We start from the raw sequence: 6,749 nt of genomic DNA on the forward strand, positions 1-6,749 counted from the left end.
AAAAACTCAAGCTCAGATTAGGATGAAATTAAGTGCTTTTTAGACATGAGATACATTTGTGCACCAGGTGCTATACATAGACTTTTAGAATTCAAAATTCATGACACATACTATATCATCTTCTGGTGCACATTAATAAATACATTCCTTAAATATTTCTAATTCTATTTTGGGATTCTATTCTGTTAACTTATTTCTAAATTATCTGGTATTACTTTTGAAATAGTTTATTTTTACAAAAAATGTTTAAAATTGTTTTAGGTCATCAAGAAATGTTTTGTGTTTTTTTTAGATTTTAATCAGCTTGCCATTAAAAAACATCTACAAGTAAAATCTAATCAGAACATACTAAATATTCAATTAATGGACCAAAAAGTATACAAGTCTAACTGAAAGATCAAAATAAAATAAAACTACATTTCTAAAGTTTATACTTCAATTAAAGAAAGGTAAGCTTAAAATTTTTAACAAGTTAATCATAATGCATGCCAATAACTTATTTGTTAAATTATAATCCCATCATCAGCTTGCAATGTATGCTTAACCTAGGGAGAACTTTGAATGTTAAGGATAAAACATTACAGTGTATTAATTTTATTTCAAAATATGAAGAAGTAAATATTTTTACCAAATAATAGAAAATGTTAACCATAAGTAATAAACAGATTTAGGGAACTAAGCAAGAAGTTTGAATGCCATCACACAATCTATTATAATTCAGTTGGACAAAGAATGTGTTACTAGTACTTTTAACAGAAAAAAAAAACATGCAGACTCCACTTTTCTGTACTTAGTAATCTGCAAATGAATCTGTATTATCAGGAGTGGAACACATAAAACTATATCTTATACCCATGTATTTGCAAATATATAAACTTACATTTATAAAGATGTTCTAGGTGTATTCAATATGCCATATATATATATGTTACACAACAAGACACTGCAGATGTAGTACACTTACAGTACAAATATATTTTGTAATGGACAAAAACAAAATGTTACTACAACCAGAGTCAAATAAAAACAACTATTAAAATATAGCAGAAATCCAAATAAAACAACAACAGATTTAATACTTATAAAAAACAATTAGTAAACCCATGCCTGGCCAGGACTAGGTACAAACATTAATAAACAATTTAATATAAATCTCAATGTTATTAATTTCAATAAAAATCAAAGGAATTGGGGAAAAGGACCAAAATAGGACAAAACCTAATTCACCAGAGAATAACATAAGGTTCCAAAATCACACCACTTCTCAAAACCAATAACAATATCAAACAAGTATGAGCAATAATTCTTTCTAAATATATCTTGTGAACTAACTTCTTTTCAAGATCAAGGAAGGCTTTTTATTTAATGGTTAGACCAAGAGGTTACATCTCATGTGACTAGCTATTACCATAAATCTATATAATCTTTCACAACATTAATATCTGGACATCACTGCCAGGGGAAGGTTGTATTAGTTTCATAATACATACATACTCAAAATCAACATGCTAGATAGAAGGTGAGTTGTTAATTTAATATAATTAAAAATTCATAGTTGAACTAAACAACAGAAGGAATAATAAATGAACAGTAAGCAAAACCATAACAAAATAAAAGTAGAATTTGCTATATCACAATCTGAAAAGAACACTATATATTTTATTTATAGATACACATAAATATATATATATATATATATACATGTAATTTAAGAACAACAAGGAACCTGTTGATCCATCTAGACCATCCCAACAATTAAACTAAAGATTAAAATAAAAATAAATCATGCAAAGACAGTTCTTATCATTGAAATATTTTTCAAACCTTTCCATAAACTCCTTTAAAGTAATTTCATCCATCACATCTGAAGGCAACCATTCTAAAGACCAATTATCCTGTTGGAAAAATAAAACTGTCTTAGCTGAATTTGACTTCTATCCTGCCAGAGTATATATTTATGTCCTCTAGTCCTACCATTCTCACTATTAAATACAGAAAAAAGATGATGCATCAATACTATCACTTTCTTTAACAATCTTAGACACCTCCATTAGATCAGATCTAACTCTTCTTTTTTTAAAGATATCTTAACCTGTCTTTTTATGGCAATATTTTTATTCTAGGTATCATCCACGTACCCTTCTCTGAACATTTTCCAACAATTGAATGTCCTTCTTAAAGTACAGCATCACTGAAAATATACTCTAAATGTAACCTAATCTATGATATAACCTCTTAAGACTTGAATTCAATATTTTTGTAGATACAACTTACCATCCTATTTGCCCTGCCACTACCAACAGTACAATGCTTGGATGGTTTAAGAGGTTGATCAACAAGATACTTTTCTTCCATAACACTGTTAAAGTTATTCCCAGCAAATTATTCTCATAATTCAAATTATTATATCCTATATGCATTACCTACAATAATTATATTTAATAGCCATCTGCCAGTTACTTGTCCAACTCACCAAATTATCTAAATCCTTTTGTAAAGCAACAGCAAACAACACCAAAAATCTTAACATCATCAGCAGGTTTAAATAACTTGTTGACCATTCCTTCAACTATACTATTTGTGTGAATAAAAATTATTGAGCCCTGAGGTACCGCACTTGTGACATTAATCCAGTCTGAAGGAACTCCATTTATAACAATCCTCTGCTTTCTTCCATCCAGCCAGTTTTCAAAACAATGAACCAATTTATCCTCCACACCTACAAATATAATTTTTTAAATAAGCCTTTTATGTGTCACCCAGTCAAATGCTTTCTGAAAATCCAGATACACCAAACCAACATCTGTACCCTCATCTACATAAGCAATAATCTCTTCAAAGAATGTCAGAAGATTAGTAAGGCAAGATCTTCACCTATTGAAACCATGCTGACTGTCAAACAAAATTTGAATCTTTGTTAAATGACTTTGCAAAGTATCTTTTATGAGACTTTCCCCACCACTGATGCAAGTCTAACAAATCTATAATTATTGGGACACTTTTTATCACCTTCCTTGAAAAAAGCAGTAACATTAGCCAACTTCCAATCTACTGGCACCTGCCAACTGGTCAAGGACTTACAAAAAATGGTAGCAAGCAGCTCACATATCCAATCTTTAACCTCCGTCAAAACTCTTAGTTAAATATTATCTGGCCCAGGAGCTGTATCATTCTTTAAACTTCCCAATATTTATTACCAATCTCAGAATCAATGTGATCATCTTGTTCATAATGAGGAATATTGCTTCAATCTTTATTAGTATATATTGAAGAACAGAATTTAACAAACAGTTGCCCAATTCACAGTAGATAATTCTTGTCTTTTTCCTTCATAATTTTTTTGAAATTTAGAACCAAAATTTCATTATTCCTTAACTCCTTTAACACATCAAACCTAATCAAAAAATTATCAAATGCACCAAAGTGATTCCTAATTTCCAGCCTATCAACCATTTCATTATTAAAAATCAACGATAAATTTAAAATAGCTTTGTTCCTAGAAGTTTACCCAACAAATTGATGAAGAAAACCACTATAAATAGTTTCTCCCTCATGATTTCACTCTAACATTTCCCAATCTTTATGTCTGAAATTAAAATCATTCATAATTATGACCTCATTAACAGCTGAAATTTTATCTCACTGTAGAGTTTCTCAATAATTTCCTCCTTTATATTTAGTGGCCTACAATTAATTCCAACTAAAACCCTTCTCCCCTTAAACCACTAACAGAAACCCAAATAGATTCAATATCACTGGTATTAGCTCTGATATTCTCAAATTGAACAGAAAATAATTCATATTTTTTATATAAAGCCACTGCTCCCTCTCTTTTCAGTACTCTGTCCCTATTAGATAACCTATAACCCTGTACTTCAAAGAAATTCCTGTCATCAAAATTGTATACATTTAACCAAGTTTTACTAATTCCCTTTATGTTAAAGTCCTCCAATCTGACTAGTGCTATAATGTTATATATTTTATTTCTTATACTTCTAGCACTACAATGCTCAAAGTTTATACTACCATTTAAACTAATTCTGTACTTTGTTCCAACACTACACTTTTCTCTGTATCTCTTTCAGCATTCTATCCCTCCCCATTGTCTAGTCCTCACAGTTGAGTTAATAGCCCTTGTAAACAAGACAGTTCCTACTCTATTTAAATGTAGACCATCCATTAGGAAAAGTCCCTTTTTCCAATTTAACTGATCTCACAAATCCAATCAGTCAGTTTGCTTACCCATACATACAAAATATACTTGCACAGAGTCCCCAGAAGTGTTCTATTTCAAAAGTACCTAAAAATCAAAATTAAGAGTAACAAGTATTTTTATTTCTTGTTTTTTAAGTTCATATGCATTGTAGCAGGGGTAAAATTATGCCAGTACTCACCCACACTGAGTACCATAAGTTATTTTTTAAGGTGTTACTAGTACCAGGACTTATTTGAGCTGCTTTATAATTTTTTGTGTTTACAAGTAGATTTCTTTTTCAAAAATAGGTCCACTTCACCCACTTCACTTTTGGAGAATTTCACCTCTGTATTGTAGCCTACAGAGTGCATAATTTTTCTCCAGATTCATGATATGCACACATTTGACTGATGTCATGACAGTACAAATTGCAGCATTAAGCATCCCTTATGTGATGTCATTTTAGCATCTACTAACTGACTGATAGACAACACACTACTGTATAGTAGTGCGAGTGGTTAAAATATGTCACCTCTCCAGGTGACCTTCAGCCTCCTTTTGGAGAAGTTAACTTAAGCCTAGCATTCAGCCCTAATAACCTACTTATAATTTCATATGTTACTTACATATTTCAATCTCAGCATAATATTTTCTTCAACAAGCAGTGTCTTCCTAGTAGAAAAGAAATTTTGTGTTTCATCCTGGAATTGTCATATTGCAATTTATAAATAAAAATTGTTCTGAAAAAAAAAACATAATATGAAGAAACAGTGGCATCAGAAAGTGATTTTTGAAATTCTTGTACTTATTTAAGTAAACAGGTACCTATAAGCATTTATTGAAATTGGTTTTAGTGAACTATGTTATTTTCTCTTTTAGTCTTATTTCTAAAAACTAAAACAATAAATTCACATTTTTTTTCCATAACTTATCTTTTGTAACTAAAAAACAGTTCTTCTTTGTGCTTACACTGAGGGTTGATTACATTATATTAAAATATATTATGAAATACATAATATCACATGACAACTACAGCTGGGGTACAGTCTTTGTGGAACAGAGTGTATCAGAACTACATTTTGACGAAACAAAAAACTGATTACATTTTGGAAAGGTATATTACATGAGGACACACGTTTTAGATTTAGAAAAGACAGACTTGGCTACAGGTAATAAAATTTTAATTTTCTAACAGGTGATTCACTTATGGAATGAGCTATCAGCAGTGGCGGAGGCCAGCACTTTGCAAGAGTTAAAGATAGGAGTCAGTAATTTCCTGAAAAAATAAAGGTATATTTGAATCTTTAATTACTCATGGGTTGAGTAATGTTAAGTCTAATTATTATACTATGCATATTTTCCCTGCCCAAGTTTAGGGCTTGATTTGTTATCATGATGATTCAATTACGAGACTACAAATATATGTAAATATATGAAATTAATAGGTGACTTTATTGATTTATTTTTTCTTTTGATTAAATTCTAAACTTGGTGCCCACAAGAACTGGCATTAGTACTGTTGTGATGATAACCATCGTGAATTTTTTAAGGTTTGAGTTAAAATGCCCCTCAGTGGCACAACGGTATGTCTGCGGACTTACAACGCTAGAAACCGGGTTTTGATACCCGTGGTGGGCAGAGCACAGATAGCCCATTGTGTAGCTTTGTGCTTAATTACAAACAAACAAACAAGAGTTAAAATTACGGTTCAATTTAACATGTACCAAGTGAAGGTAAAGTTGTACTCTAAAATCGTGTTAGGCCTACCTAATATTTGTATGAATATATGATATACAGAGTAACTTAGATCAAGCGTAACCTATCGGAGTACACTGTACAGTGAGTAATGATTAAAAAGCTCTGCTATTCAAAGGTGTGGATCATGCTAGGATCACAATTATATACGTAATTTACATATATTTCCTGAACTTGATCCATCAATTTTCAAAAACATTTGTCATATGAAACTTACACTTTCCTTTTTCTTTTTTGTCTTTTTTCTTTTTCTCCTAACCGAAGAGTCGCCATTTATTTTATGTGCACCATTGTTACCATGGCAACGTTTTTGTTATAAAAAATACAGAGAGAGAGAGAAAAATTCATCTTGATGAATAGACATTACTTCTGACCACTAAAAATTGTTTTCATTATTGTATATTTTCCTGTGGCTGAAATTAATGTATCAATGATAAGAAAAAGGCAGCACGGGGGTAAAAACCCCAAAACACCGAAAAATGGAACATGGAACAAAACCAAACTTTTCCGTTACAGGATGAAGAGGTCTGGATTGAACCCTGCCCCCCCCCCCCAGTCGAGCACAACGACTAAAACACCGACACAGACAGACAGACCCCAGAATACTTTCCCACAAATCTCTATATACTGGCCCTATACTACGGGTTTCCAATAAGATGAAATATACTAGTATCTCGACCTTCTGCCTCTGCCGAAGAGGACTTTCATTCAATACCAGAGTTATTCATGTCAGCGAAGAATGCAAAATACAAAATCTTGATTGAAATGCTATTGATATAAATTATATACAATATATTAG

The 6,749-nt window shown here is 31.2% G+C and overlaps 1 protein-coding gene across 4 annotated transcripts in view; it reads right to left on the bottom strand.

The window, feature by feature from the left end:
* LOC111087267 overlaps positions 1 to 6,237 on the bottom strand; it is a 60,478-nt gene extending 54,241 nt beyond the window's left edge. For 3 of the 4 annotated variants that reach the window (XM_022393316.1, XM_022393318.1, XM_022393315.1), the window contains exons 1-3: positions 6,168 to 6,237; positions 4,822 to 4,935; positions 1,825 to 1,895 (exon numbers count right to left, since the gene is read on the bottom strand). The gene's annotated coding sequence lies outside the window, so the exon portion shown is untranslated. Of the gene's footprint in view, positions 1 to 1,824; positions 1,896 to 4,821; positions 4,936 to 6,167 lie in introns of those variants that run through there. The other variant, XM_022393317.1, reaches the window with a different exon arrangement.
* Positions 6,238 to 6,749: the final 512 nt, after the last annotated feature.

Source organism: Limulus polyphemus, unplaced genomic scaffold (genome assembly GCF_000517525.1).
Source record: "Limulus polyphemus unplaced genomic scaffold, Limulus_polyphemus-2.1.2 Scaffold1939, whole genome shotgun sequence".
NCBI classification, from domain to species: Eukaryota; Metazoa; Arthropoda; class Merostomata; order Xiphosura; family Limulidae; genus Limulus; species Limulus polyphemus.